Genomic DNA, 12,578 nt, shown 5'->3' on the forward strand with positions numbered 1-12,578 from the left:
AAATCAGAGTAACATTAGTTGATCATGTCATCAACCATGGGCTGACAATGTGAGAGGCTGGACAGAGAGTGCAGCCCAACCTGAGCCGTTTTACTGTCGCCTGTGTCATCCGGACATTTAGACTGGAGTACAGGTATGTAACCAAAATTGATTTCACACTATGTAGTATACCCCATGTCATAGTTTATCAGTTGGGTGATACCTGTTTACTTCATGAATGGCTGATGTCATACACTAACTGCACAAATTTCCTGTAGAATTTACTCTACTGTGGGGGAAATATTTTTAGGCTGCATTGTCCAAGCCCTATATTTTTTTTTGTTTTGTTTTTCTAAAGGACTGAGAGACGCAACCATGGTGGAGGAAGGGGCCAAATGTTCACCGGGGTACAGGAAGCTGCCATTGTAAACTTGGTTTTGGAAAATAATGAAATCAGATTATGAGAAATTCAAAGCCACATCATCCAAGACAACACCATATTCAACAACATTCAACGAGTCAGTCTGTCCACAGTGGCTCGCATTCTCAAGTGAAACCAAATCAGAATGAAACAACTTTATAAGGTGCCGTTTGAGAGAAACTCTCAAGGAAACAAAGAAGTCAGACGAGCATATGTGGATGTAGTACAATATTGACTGCAGTACACTACACACAACATTGTTTCCCAGTGTTCTGGATAACACCATATTGACTGCTTTTGTTCTTTGTTTTCAGGGAGTACTGGAAATGGATGCTCATGCAATCCCACATGAGTTCATCTTTAAAGATGAGGCTGGGTTCAACCTAGCAAAGACCAGAAGAAGGGGGAGAAACGTAATTGGCCACAGAGCCATTATAGATGTTCCTGGCCAACGTGGTGGGAACATCACAATGTGCGCTGCCATCTCCAATACGCATGGTATCCTCCACCGTCATGCCAACCTTGGACCATACAACAAAGCCCATATTCTCACATTTCTGGACAGACTCCACAACATTCTCATACCACCAGAGCGTATGAATGATGCAGACCATCAAAGAACCCGGTACGTTGTAGTATGGGACAACGTGAGCTTTCATCGTGCAGCCCCAGTCCAAAACTGGTTTGCTGACCACCAACCATTTCTCGTGCAATACCTCCCACCATACTCACCATTTCTGAACCCCATAGAAGAGTTATTTTCGGCCTGGAGGTGGAAGGTACACGACCGGCAGCCTTTTGTGCGCATGCCTCTTGTGCAGGCTATGGAAGAGGCATGTGATGAGATTTATGTGAGTGCGATTCAGGGATGGATAAGGCACTCAAGGCGCTTCTTCCCTCGATGTCTGGCAAGGGAAGATATTGCCTGTGATGTGGACGAGGCGTTGTGGCCAGACCCAGCTGTGACGTGGACGAGGCGTGGTGGCCAGACCCAGCTGTGATGTGGACGAGGCGTTGTGGCCAGACCCAGCTGTGATGTGGACGAGGCGTGGTGGCCAGACCCAGCTGTGATGTGGACGAGGCGTGGTGGCCAGACCCAGCTGTGATGTGGACGAGGCGTTGTGGCCAGACCCAGCTGTGATGTGGACGAGGCGTTGTGGCCAGACCCAGCTGTGATGTGGACGAGGCGTTGTGGCCAGACCCAGCTGTGCGGCAAGATGCTGCCTAATTATTTTTCTTGACTCTTTTTTAAATATTTTTTCCCATTTCTGTTTCTTTTTCAGTTTACTGTTTTTTTGTGAGCGTATTTTTGTTCAGTCCAATGTAAATATATCTGCTGTTCATATGTTGCACTGACTTGTTTGGTGAAAAATAAAAAATGTAATGTTTCAACAGCATGTGTGTGTATCTGCAAATATTTCTGTGCATCTGAAGAATTTTCTACAATTTGAACTATTTTAGTATTATGGCAAAGCATAATAAAGATGAGAGTGCTTTTCATTATGCCCAACAGTGTGTAGTTGGTTAGACAACAATCTGGTAATATGAATGAAGTGCGTGCCATTTCGTGCAAACGTTTGATTTTGATAATGCTATATGTAGTTTTGGTTGCATTGCTTCATTTTGCAGGATATATGAGGTATTTTGCAGTTTGGGTGTGTGGTTTTGTGAATTGTGTTAAGTATTTTGATAAAACCAGCCTAGTTTGCAAAATTGTGTTTTAGCAATTGGGAAAAACTGTAATCATACATAAGACAACGTCAGTATGAACTTGTGAAGACCTTTGGACAGGAACATTAGCTAAGGGGTATGCATGTCATGCCACCAATAGAATCTATGCCCCAATGTCTGAGCCAATAAGAGGATGGAAACTAAGTAGGACAACAAGATTCGAAAATGGGGTGATGACGTTATGTAAGGGTAAGACTGTATAAAAACCAAGCACTAAGAATGAAGATTCAGTTGTTTCATGAACTAACTCGGCTTTGTTGCTCTCTGTGATAAAGTCTAATTTAATTCACAAGCTCTGGTATCTGAAAAGTATTTGAGTCAATATTTTTCCACAACAGGTGCTTGTCGTCATTGACTATCCAAATCATTTGCATTCCAGACACTTGTCTGCACATTGCTTGAACGCAATCAAACCCAAAAGCTTGGAGAAATCAGACTTTTTTCACAGGGTGAGCGGCTAGCGGTTACCCAACCCAAAACTGTATGCCCAGCCAGTGAACATACCACGCAGGAACTCTGCACACTACCAAATAGCAGATGTGAGGGGGAAGAGAATGAAGGCCCCTGGTGTGTGTGTGTGTGTGTGTGTGTGTGTGTGTGTGCGCATGTGCACACGCGTGTCAACCTTTGCTTTGAGTCAGAGCAACACCCTCATTTGTGTGTGTGGGAGAACTCATGTCTCTTGTATCACTGGCTTTTTTCACTCATGCATAAGTATTCAGCATCTGCACATTTTGCCACAGAAGGGCTATCTGACACTGGGACATAAGCAATTCTTTCCGCCCTGCGGCGGACAGTTCAAAGCAATGAGGGAAATGATTCTCTGTTGATTTATCCTCAAGGAATGCACTGTTAAATCTGTGCCTATCTAATCTTGAGCTGGTCCAGATGTTACACTTCTGGTGGAGGATTTCTTTGTACTGATGTCCGGACCAGATGAAATACTGTATTTAAGTCATATATTTTGCCTTTAAAATAACAATTTATCTCTCTGGTTATTATTGTTGGAAATATTATTCTAATTGATTGTTCTCTAGTCATTCTGTGCAGCTCTATAGCAAGCGGTTCAAAACGACAGTGTCTGGAGTGGATATTAATAGCTATACCTAAGCTATAATTTGAGGGAAGCTTTTGCAGACCATGTTTCGCCATACTTCTTGATTCACCAACCAAACTTGTAATTAGGCCGGGCTGCACAAATACCAATTTGGGCGTGTAAAACAACCAGTGGGAGTTTGAGGGGAACTCAGATTTTTTGGAGGTTGGGGGAGGGTGTTGAAATGTGGGGGAGGGAGGTGGTACTGGGGTTGGGGTTTTTATTATTCACAACAGCTGTATTGAGAGGGTGTGGCATCAACAAGAGACAGCCGAGCTAAATTCACGGTGTTATTGCCTAGCCCAAGGGTAGTGAAAAACTAATGACATAGCTCACAGCCATGTTGTGATCCACCCTGTGTGTTCGTAGCTGTCGGGGGGGGGGGGGGGGGGGGGGGGGGGATGCTTTTCTACATCTCCCAAATCTGTTTGTTGAGGGAGTGAAAGCCTTACGGTGTCGCAGAGAGCTGCTGGACCTCCCATAACATTCCAGTTGTCTTGTCTTGAAGACAGAGAGCCAACACACAATGGGATTCTTCTGATCCTATAACCGCCAACGTTTGTTGATCTAGTTGCGGTGCTGACTGGAAATCAGGCTGTAGTGTCGTGTGGAGAAGTCAGGAATTTTGTGTTAGAGTCAAAATAACTGCCAAACATCCCCTCACCGCACAAACCCGCTACGTTTTCCCCAAAATTTCATCACACAGATAAAGAAAGAGCTGATCGTCACTACCCCAAACCACTTCCTTATATGCAGTATGTCCCTACTTCCAACCACAATGCCAGGCCCCCTGGGCAGACCTAAGGGACACAGAATGATCAAACATGGCAGAGATTGACATCATCCAAGATGACAGGGATATGTGCCATACAGATATGTGGCAGAGGACCATCTGACAGTCTGTGTACCAGCAAATCTGGGAGAAAGGGGGGAGGGAGGGATGGATGGGTAGGGAGGGTTGGGAGGGTGAAACAGGAGGAGGAGGAGCGAGCCCCAAATGGTGAAGATGAAGAGGAGAATAAGGGTTGTTGTCCCTCGTTGGACTAAAAGTGCTGTGGAAAAAATGTGAGCAGCGGCGCTGGCCCACTCTCAAGGTCAATAGCCTCCTCGGGCAGCATAAGAGAGGACTGTGACATATTTCTCGCTGCTTTTCCCCTGTCTGTTGACCACATCCAGTGAGCTCTGTTTTGCAGAGCCTCAAGAAAGCGGGCATCTGGGTGACACATGGTACAGTGTGTACACCACTGTGTGCACTCCCATGTCGGGTGACTAAATAAGACTTTTTACACAGATTTTCACCTTTGATATCAGAAGAAGAGGAAAGCATTACTTCCTGCTTATTGCAAAATGGTGTAATTCTGCAGGCGCTGCGGATGTTGCTGGTTGATGCTGGTGAAAGGTGATCCAACCAACCCAACTGTTGACAGAAACATGGTGTAATCTAAAGGCTGAGCTATTTGACTGGCCCGAACAATATGCAGCTGTAGTTTTTCAGCTGTAGTTCTATTTTTTTATTTTCTATTCTGTATCGAAAATAATCCAGTTGAGAAACCATCCATCAATGTCAACATAGTCAAGGAGGAGAGGTCACAAAATACATTTCAATATACACAAAGTATGAATGAGGCATTATTCTCTGAGACATAAGATATGCGACAAAGAGCAAATGAAGAGAACAACTTGCCTGTGCTGGATGGGAGTGTGTTATATTTAAACCACAAGTGCATATAATCACAGGGTTTGGCTAAATGCACCCTGTTAAGTGCTGATAAACACCTTGGCACACACTGCAGTATAAGTTTTGTCTACCTCTTACTTTCCTGAAGTAATTGACTCAGGAAAGATATTTTAGATATGTTAATAATACTATTTCAGAGGCATGTAAAGTGAGCTGGACTGTATTCATGCAGGCTATTTTCTGTATCATCTCCAGCAAGCTTTAAAAATGTACATCTAAGGTTAGTTTGTTTGTTGAATTGTCTTCTATAATCTGTGATCATAAACCATCAACAAATAATGTGATTACATGTCAACAACATGTAATTGAATGTTCATTTGTGTTTGATCGATGAAACGTTCAGCAAACCACATTGTGAAATCCCATTGTGTCATGAAACGGACAAACTGTCCATCCAAAAGAAGAACTTGTGTTTGTTTCTGTACGTCAACATGTCACTTATCTAAAATGAATGACGACTGCAGGAAGTCACAATGAAAGATTGCCAATTCACTAATCTCTCCCCTGAGGATTGAGCAACACTGTCCTACACTCAAGGGATGGAAAGGTACAATACAATCACCATCATCAATAACATTATCATTCCACATACTGCAGAGTTAACCCAAATGCTGTTTCATGATGATTGTTTGATTTCATTCTGATTGGCAACACGCTGCAGTTGAACATGATTGTTGTGGTCATGGAAATAGTATTGCAATATTGTTGTTTATTAGTCATCTCCTGCTCCACTCACAAGATAACATCATTTGACTGCTGTACAAAATCAATATATCGCTTGTCATATTCACATTGCAGTTTGTTACTCATTTCCAACTATTTGGTGACACTGAATGATGTACACTACCGTTCAAAAGTTTGGGGTCACTTGGAAATGTCCTTGTTTTTGAAAGAAAAGTACATTTTTTGTCCATTAAAATAACATCAAATTGATCAGAAATACAATGGAGACATTGGTAATGGTGTAAATGACTGTTGTAGCTGGAAACAGATTTTTTTTAATGGAATATCTACATAGGCATACAGAGGCCAATTACCAGCAACCATCACTCCTGTGTTCCAATGGCACGTTGTGTTAGCTAATCCAAGTTTATCATTTTAAAAGGCTAATTGATCATAAGAAAACCCTTTTGCAATTATGTTAGCACAGCTGAGAACTATTGTGCTGATTAAAAAAGCAATACAACTGGCCTTCTTTAGACTCGTTGAGTATCTGGAGCATCAGCATTTGTGGGTTCGATTACAGGCTCAAAATGGCTAGAAACAAAGAACTTTCTTCTGAAACTCATCAGTCTATTCTTGTTCTGAGAAATTAAGGCTATTCCATGTGAGAAATTGCCAAGAAACTGAAGATCTCATACAATGCTGTGTACTACTCCCTTCACAGAACAGCGCAAACGGTCTCTTACCAGAATAGAAAGAGGAGTGGGAGGCCCCGGTGCACAACTGAGCAAGAGGACAATTACATTGAGATAAAGAAAGTCCTTGTAACAGGTGAGATAAGAGGAGTGAAAAAAGAGAGAGGGGAGACAAACTGATCCTGTCAGCAAAATAGACTGAAACAAGAACATGAAACTTCTCATTCTTCTGGTACTATAATACATAACTTAAGAAAGAATACATAACAGAATACGTAGCATAAGAAATTGCTGGTTGATGTTAACACCGGATTCTGATGAAAAACCTAAGACGTCATTTAATCTCAATCAGACTTTTGTTTTATTTTTAATTTCCCTTTGAATTTTAGCTGCTCTTGAGGAGGACGACACGATTGTAGGAGGGTATGAGTGCAGGAAGAACTCTGTTCCTGTCACGATCGTCTATAGAAGAGAGTGAGGACCAAGGCGCAGCGCGTGAAAAGAAGATCTTCTTTTATTAAGAAGAGAACAAACACAAAACCACTTTAACAAAATAACAAACGTGAAGCTAAGAAAGAACTAGTGCATACATGCAACATAGAACATCGACATAGACAATTCCCCACAAACAGCTAAAGCCTATGGTTACCTTAAATATGGCTCCCAATCAGAGACAACAATAACCAGCTGTCTCTAATTGAGACCCAATTCAGGCAACCATAGACTTTCCTAAACACCTACACTCAACCATACACACAGCTAGACAACTATACTAAACATAAACCCAACTACTCTAAATAAACCCCCTAAACCTTACAACCACCCTAGACACTACAAAACCCACATAAATTACCCATGTCACACCCTGACCTAACTAAAATAATAAAGAAAACAAAGAATACTAAGGCCAGGGCGTGACAGTTCCCTACCAGGTGTTTCTGTACACAGGGTACAACTTCTGTGGAGGGATCTTCCTCTCCAGTGAATGGGTGCTCTCTGCTGCCCACTGCTACAAATCGTAAGTGTAGACTTCAGAGTTACTATGTGCTAGAGTATTTAAAAAATAATTAAATGTTTTTTTTACACTTTATTTTATTTTATGAACATTCTGGTGGTGTAGGCCTTAAAATCCACATTTAAACTAGAATGGTATGCTTTGCTCTTTGTAATATCATGTTTAACGGTTGAGTCCATTCGGATTTTAGACCACAACTGTTGTAGAACTGTTTGGATGAAATGGGTAAACTTTAATTAACATACTGTCAATGGTGTATTGGAGGCGAAGTCAGGTGCAGGAGAGCAGAGTATAATGAACAGGCGCACTTTAATTAAAGTTCCAAAAAACGAGAGCACTACATAAATCAAATGCGCTCAAAAAAACGGAACATAAAAGTAAAGCACATAAACTAACACCACATAACATGAAACAATTACACACAAAACATGATGGGAAACAGAGGGTTAAATACAAGTAGATTGATTGGGGAAATGTAAACCAGGTGTGTATGGAAACAAGACAAGACAAATGGATATATGAAAAATGGAGCAGTGATGGCTAGAAAGCCGGTGACGTCGATCGCCGAACGCCGCCCGAACAAGGAGAGGAGCCGACTTCGGTGGAAGTCGTGACACATACAGCAAATCCAACAAATCCAACGGAGCCGCAGAAGCGGCAGAAGGAGCGGCCTCCTGGTCAGGCTCCGTAGACGTGCACATCTTCCACCACTCCCGAGTATACTACTCACCAATGTCCAGTCTCTTGACAACAAGGTAGATGAAATTCGAGCAAGGGTTGCCTTCCAGAAAGACATCAGAGATTGTAACATTATCTGTTTCACAGAAACATGGCTCTCTCGGGATATTCTCCATGCATCGTGCCGACAGAGATAAACACCTCTCTGGGAAGTGGAAGGGCGGGGGTGTATGCTTCATGATTAACGACTCATGGTGTAATCATAAGAACATACAGGAACTCAAGTCCTTCTGCTCACCCGACCTAGAATTCCTTACAACCAAATGCCGGCCATATTACCTCCCAAGAGAATTCTTGTCAGTTATTGTCACAGCTGTGTACATTCCCCCTCAAGCAGACGCCAAGATGGCCCTCAAGGAACTTCACTGGACTCTATGTAAACTGGAAACCATATATCCTGAGGCTACATTTATTGTAGCTGGGGATTTTAAGACAGTAAATTTGAGAACAAGGCTACCTAAATTCCATCAGCATATTGATTGCACTACGTGCGGGGGTAATACACTCGATCACTGCTACTCTATCTTCCGCGATGCATACAAAGCCCTCCCCAGCCCTCCCTTCGGCAAATCTGAGCATGACGCCATCGAGCTCCTTCCGTCTTATAGGTAGAAACTCAAACAGGATGTACCAGTGATGAATTTCCGAATTTATGCTTCAAGATTGTTTTGATCACGTGGACTGGGATATGTTCCGGTCAGCCTCAGATAACAACATTGATTTGTATGCTGACTCGGTGAGTGAGTTTATAAGAAATGCATTGGAGATGTTGTACCCACTGTGACTATTAAAACCTACCCTAACCAAAACCGTGGTTGGATGGCAGCATTTGCGCAAAACTGAAAGCGCGAACCACCGCATTTAACCATGGAAAAAGGTCTGGGAATATGGCTGAATATAAACAGTGTAGTTATTCCCTCCGCAAAGCAATCAAACAAGCAAAATGCCGGTACAGGGACAAAGTGGAGTCGCAATTCAACGGCTCAGACATGAGACGTATGTGGCAAGGTCTACAGGAAATCACGGACTACAAAAAGAAAACCAGCCACGTCACAGAAACCGACATCACATTTCCAGACGAACTAAACACCTTCTTTGCCCGCTTTGAGAAAAATACAGTGTCACCTTCATGGCCCGCTAACAAGGACCTCACTCCCCCTTCTCCGTGGCCGATGTGAATAAAACATTTAAACGTGTTAATCCTCGCAAGGCTGCTGGCCCAGACGGCATCCCTAGCCGCGTCCTCAGAGCATGAGCAGACCAGCTGGCTGGTGTGTTTACGTAAATATTCAATCTCTCCCTATCCCAGTATGCTGTCCCCACATGCTTCAAGATGGCCACCATTTTTCTTGTACCCAAGAAGGCAAAGGTAACTGAACTAAATGACTACCGCCCCGTAGCACTCACTTCTGCCATCATGAAGTGCTTTGAGAGACTAGTCAAGGATCATATCATCTCCACCTTACCGGCCACCCTAGGCCCACTTCAGTTTGCATACCGCCCCAACAGGTCCACAGACTATGCAGTCGCCATCACGTTGCACACTGCCCTATCCCATCTGGACAAGAGGAATACCTATGTAAGAATGCTGTTCATTGACTACAGCTCAGCATTCAACACCATAGTACCCTTCAAGCTCATCATCAAGCTTGAGGCCCTGGAATGCTGGGACCGAGAGACTGAAAAACAGCTATCACTAACTCAGAGAGGCTGCTGCCTACATTGAGACCCAATCACTGGACACTTTAATAAATGGATCACTAGTCACTTTAAACAAAGCCACTTTAATAATGTTTACATATTTTACATTACTCATATCGAATGTATATACTGTATTTTATATCATATATTGCACCTTGCTTATGCCGCTCGGCCATCTCTAATCCATATATTTATATGTACATATTCTGATTCACCCTTTTAGATTTGTGTGTATTAGGTAGTTGTTGGGAAATTGTTAAATTACTTGTTAGATATTACTGCACTGTAGGAAATAGAAGTACAAGCATTTCGCTACACTCGCATTACTATCTGCTAACCATGTGTATGTGACCAATACAATTTTATTTTATTTTTGAATAGATTTTTAGTGCAGGACCCTCCTTCCCCTCCAACAACCACAGTATAATCTCCTTTCTGGCTATAACCCTGCAGGTTGCCATTGGAGGTCTGTCTGGGGGAGCACAACATCAAGGAGCCTGAGAACACTGAGCAGCACATCATGTCTGCCCTGTTCATCCGCCACCCAGACTACAACTCCGGTACCCAGGATAGTGACATCGCGCTGATCAAGCTAAGCCAGCCTGCCACCCTCAACAGCTATGTGAGCCCTGTGGCTCTCCCCACTAAGTGTGGCACTGCCGGAACTATGTGCCAGGTCTCTGGCTGGGGAGCCTTCGTGCCAGCAACGAAGGCTGTGAGTGGAATTTGTGTTTCAAGTTTCAAGTTTTATTAGTCGTATGTATGGGATACACATGTTACACGCCATCCAATGAAATGCTTACTTTCAGGTTCCTTCTCGACAATGCAACAACAATAAGAAATAAGAAAATATAATAATACAAACATTTGTGCGTGTGTGTGCGTGCTTGTGTTTGTGTGTATTTGTGCGTGGGTGTTTGTGTGGGTGTGAAAAACAGCTGCGTCTATTACCCCAGGTGACCTACTTGCCCAGTGTGTACAGTACCTGATTAGATATCATGCTGCCTTGGTTAGAAATGGTTAACAGCTGAGGACAACAGCTATTTTAGAGTGTCTTTTAATTAAGAAATCTCAAGTTTTCCACTTCAGATTTTTTTCAAATGGAAGGTTTTAATGCCCTGTTACATGTCAATCAAATTCAATCAAATGTATTAATAAAGCCCTTTTTACATCAGCCGATGTCACAAAGTGCTATACAGAAACCCAGCCTGAAACCCCAAACAGCAAGCAATAAAGATGTAGAAGCATATGTCTGTGTCTTTTCTTGCTCCCTCTTACTTTCTTTGGTGTTCTGTTCCAGTGAGGTACCCTGACACACTGCAGTATGTGGAGGTCCCCCTTCTGACTGGTAACACCTGCCTGGAAGCCTATTTCTTCCAGATGACTGAGAACATGATCTGTGATCATGGAGGGAGGCAAGGACTCCTGATAGGTAACTGACAGAATAGACCTGTACTGTACTTCTTCATATTTTACTTTCGTGTTTTCACAGTTTTTACCATGATGCAATCACACTGATCTCTGGTTATATATTTTCTTGTCTCTCTTCATCTTGCTCTGTCACTGAATCTCTCTATCTTGTCCTGTCACTCTGGCTTGTTGCGCTCTCTCTTTCTTTATCTCTCCCATCACCTCCCCCATCTTCTCTCTGTCACTTCCTTTCTTTCTCTCTACCCCCCACCTCTCAGGGTGACTCTGGTGCTCCTTTGGTGTGTGATGGGGAGTTGCAGGGTGTTGTGTCCTGGGGTCATGGCTGTGCTCTCAGGAAGAAGCCTGGCGTCTACACCAAAGTCTGCAACTACGTGTCATGGATCCAAAACCCCATGGCATCTGGCTAATTAGCAAAGGCTGGTCCTGATGTCATGGAATTAACAATTTGAACTGACAATATCAAATAAAGTGTGTCTGTTTATTGAATGGTTTATCGTGTGGTCTGTGTTGAGTGACATCATAGGGTTGACTTATGAGAGGATTTGAAAAATTCAGATAAGAATTTGAGCTATCGTGAAGGCGCTAGCTCGAGGGTACAAGAGGTAAAAACTGAACACTTGGTTCCCTCTGCTGGCTATACCCTTTAAGCGATAATCAAAAAACATGACCAAATCATGTCTAGCAAAGAGAAGCAAAGAATATATATTCTATTTAGACTATGGTCTTAGTCAGTCTTCCAGTGTGGGAATATTCTCATAATACGGTAGAATACCCAGATTTGCCAAGTCCGCCCACCATCCAAAATACCACACCCTTCACCATGACGTCATAGTCACCAGGCTCTGTTGGTCCTGTGGCCTGAGGCATCCTATTTGGGTCTGACCTGAGGCGTGTGGATTCGAATCAAATCAAATCAAATCAAAAAACATTTGTCACGTACACATGGTTAGCAGATGTTAATGCGAGTGTAGCGAAATGCTTGTGCTTCTAGTTCCGACAATGCAGTAATAACCAACAAGTAATCCAACCTAACAATTCCACAACTACTACCTTATACACACAAGTGTAAAGGGATAAAGAATATGTACATAAAGATATGTGAATGAGTGATGGTACAGAACGGCATAGGCAAGATGCAGTAGATGGTATAGAGTACAGTATATACATATGAGATGAGTAATGTAGGGTATGTAAACATAAAGTGGCATAGTTTAAAATGGCTAGTGATACATGTATTACATAAAGATGGCAAGATGCAGTAGATGATATAGAGTACAGTATATACATATACATATGAGATGAGTAATATAGGGTATGTAAACATTATATTAAGTGGCATTGTTTAAAGTGGCTAGTGGTACATTTATTAC

The 12,578-nt window shown here is 42.6% G+C and overlaps 1 pseudogene; it reads left to right on the plus strand.

Annotated features, from left to right (window-relative positions):
• The first annotated feature begins 1,000 nt into the window (after nucleotides 1-1,000).
• Nucleotides 1,001-11,644, plus strand: LOC129856820 (trypsin-3-like; annotated as a pseudogene).
• The last annotated feature ends 934 nt before the right edge of the window (nucleotides 11,645-12,578 follow it).

The sequence above is a fragment of the Salvelinus fontinalis genome, chromosome 6 (genome assembly GCF_029448725.1).
Source record: "Salvelinus fontinalis isolate EN_2023a chromosome 6, ASM2944872v1, whole genome shotgun sequence".
Taxonomy (NCBI): Eukaryota; Metazoa; Chordata; class Actinopteri; order Salmoniformes; family Salmonidae; genus Salvelinus; species Salvelinus fontinalis.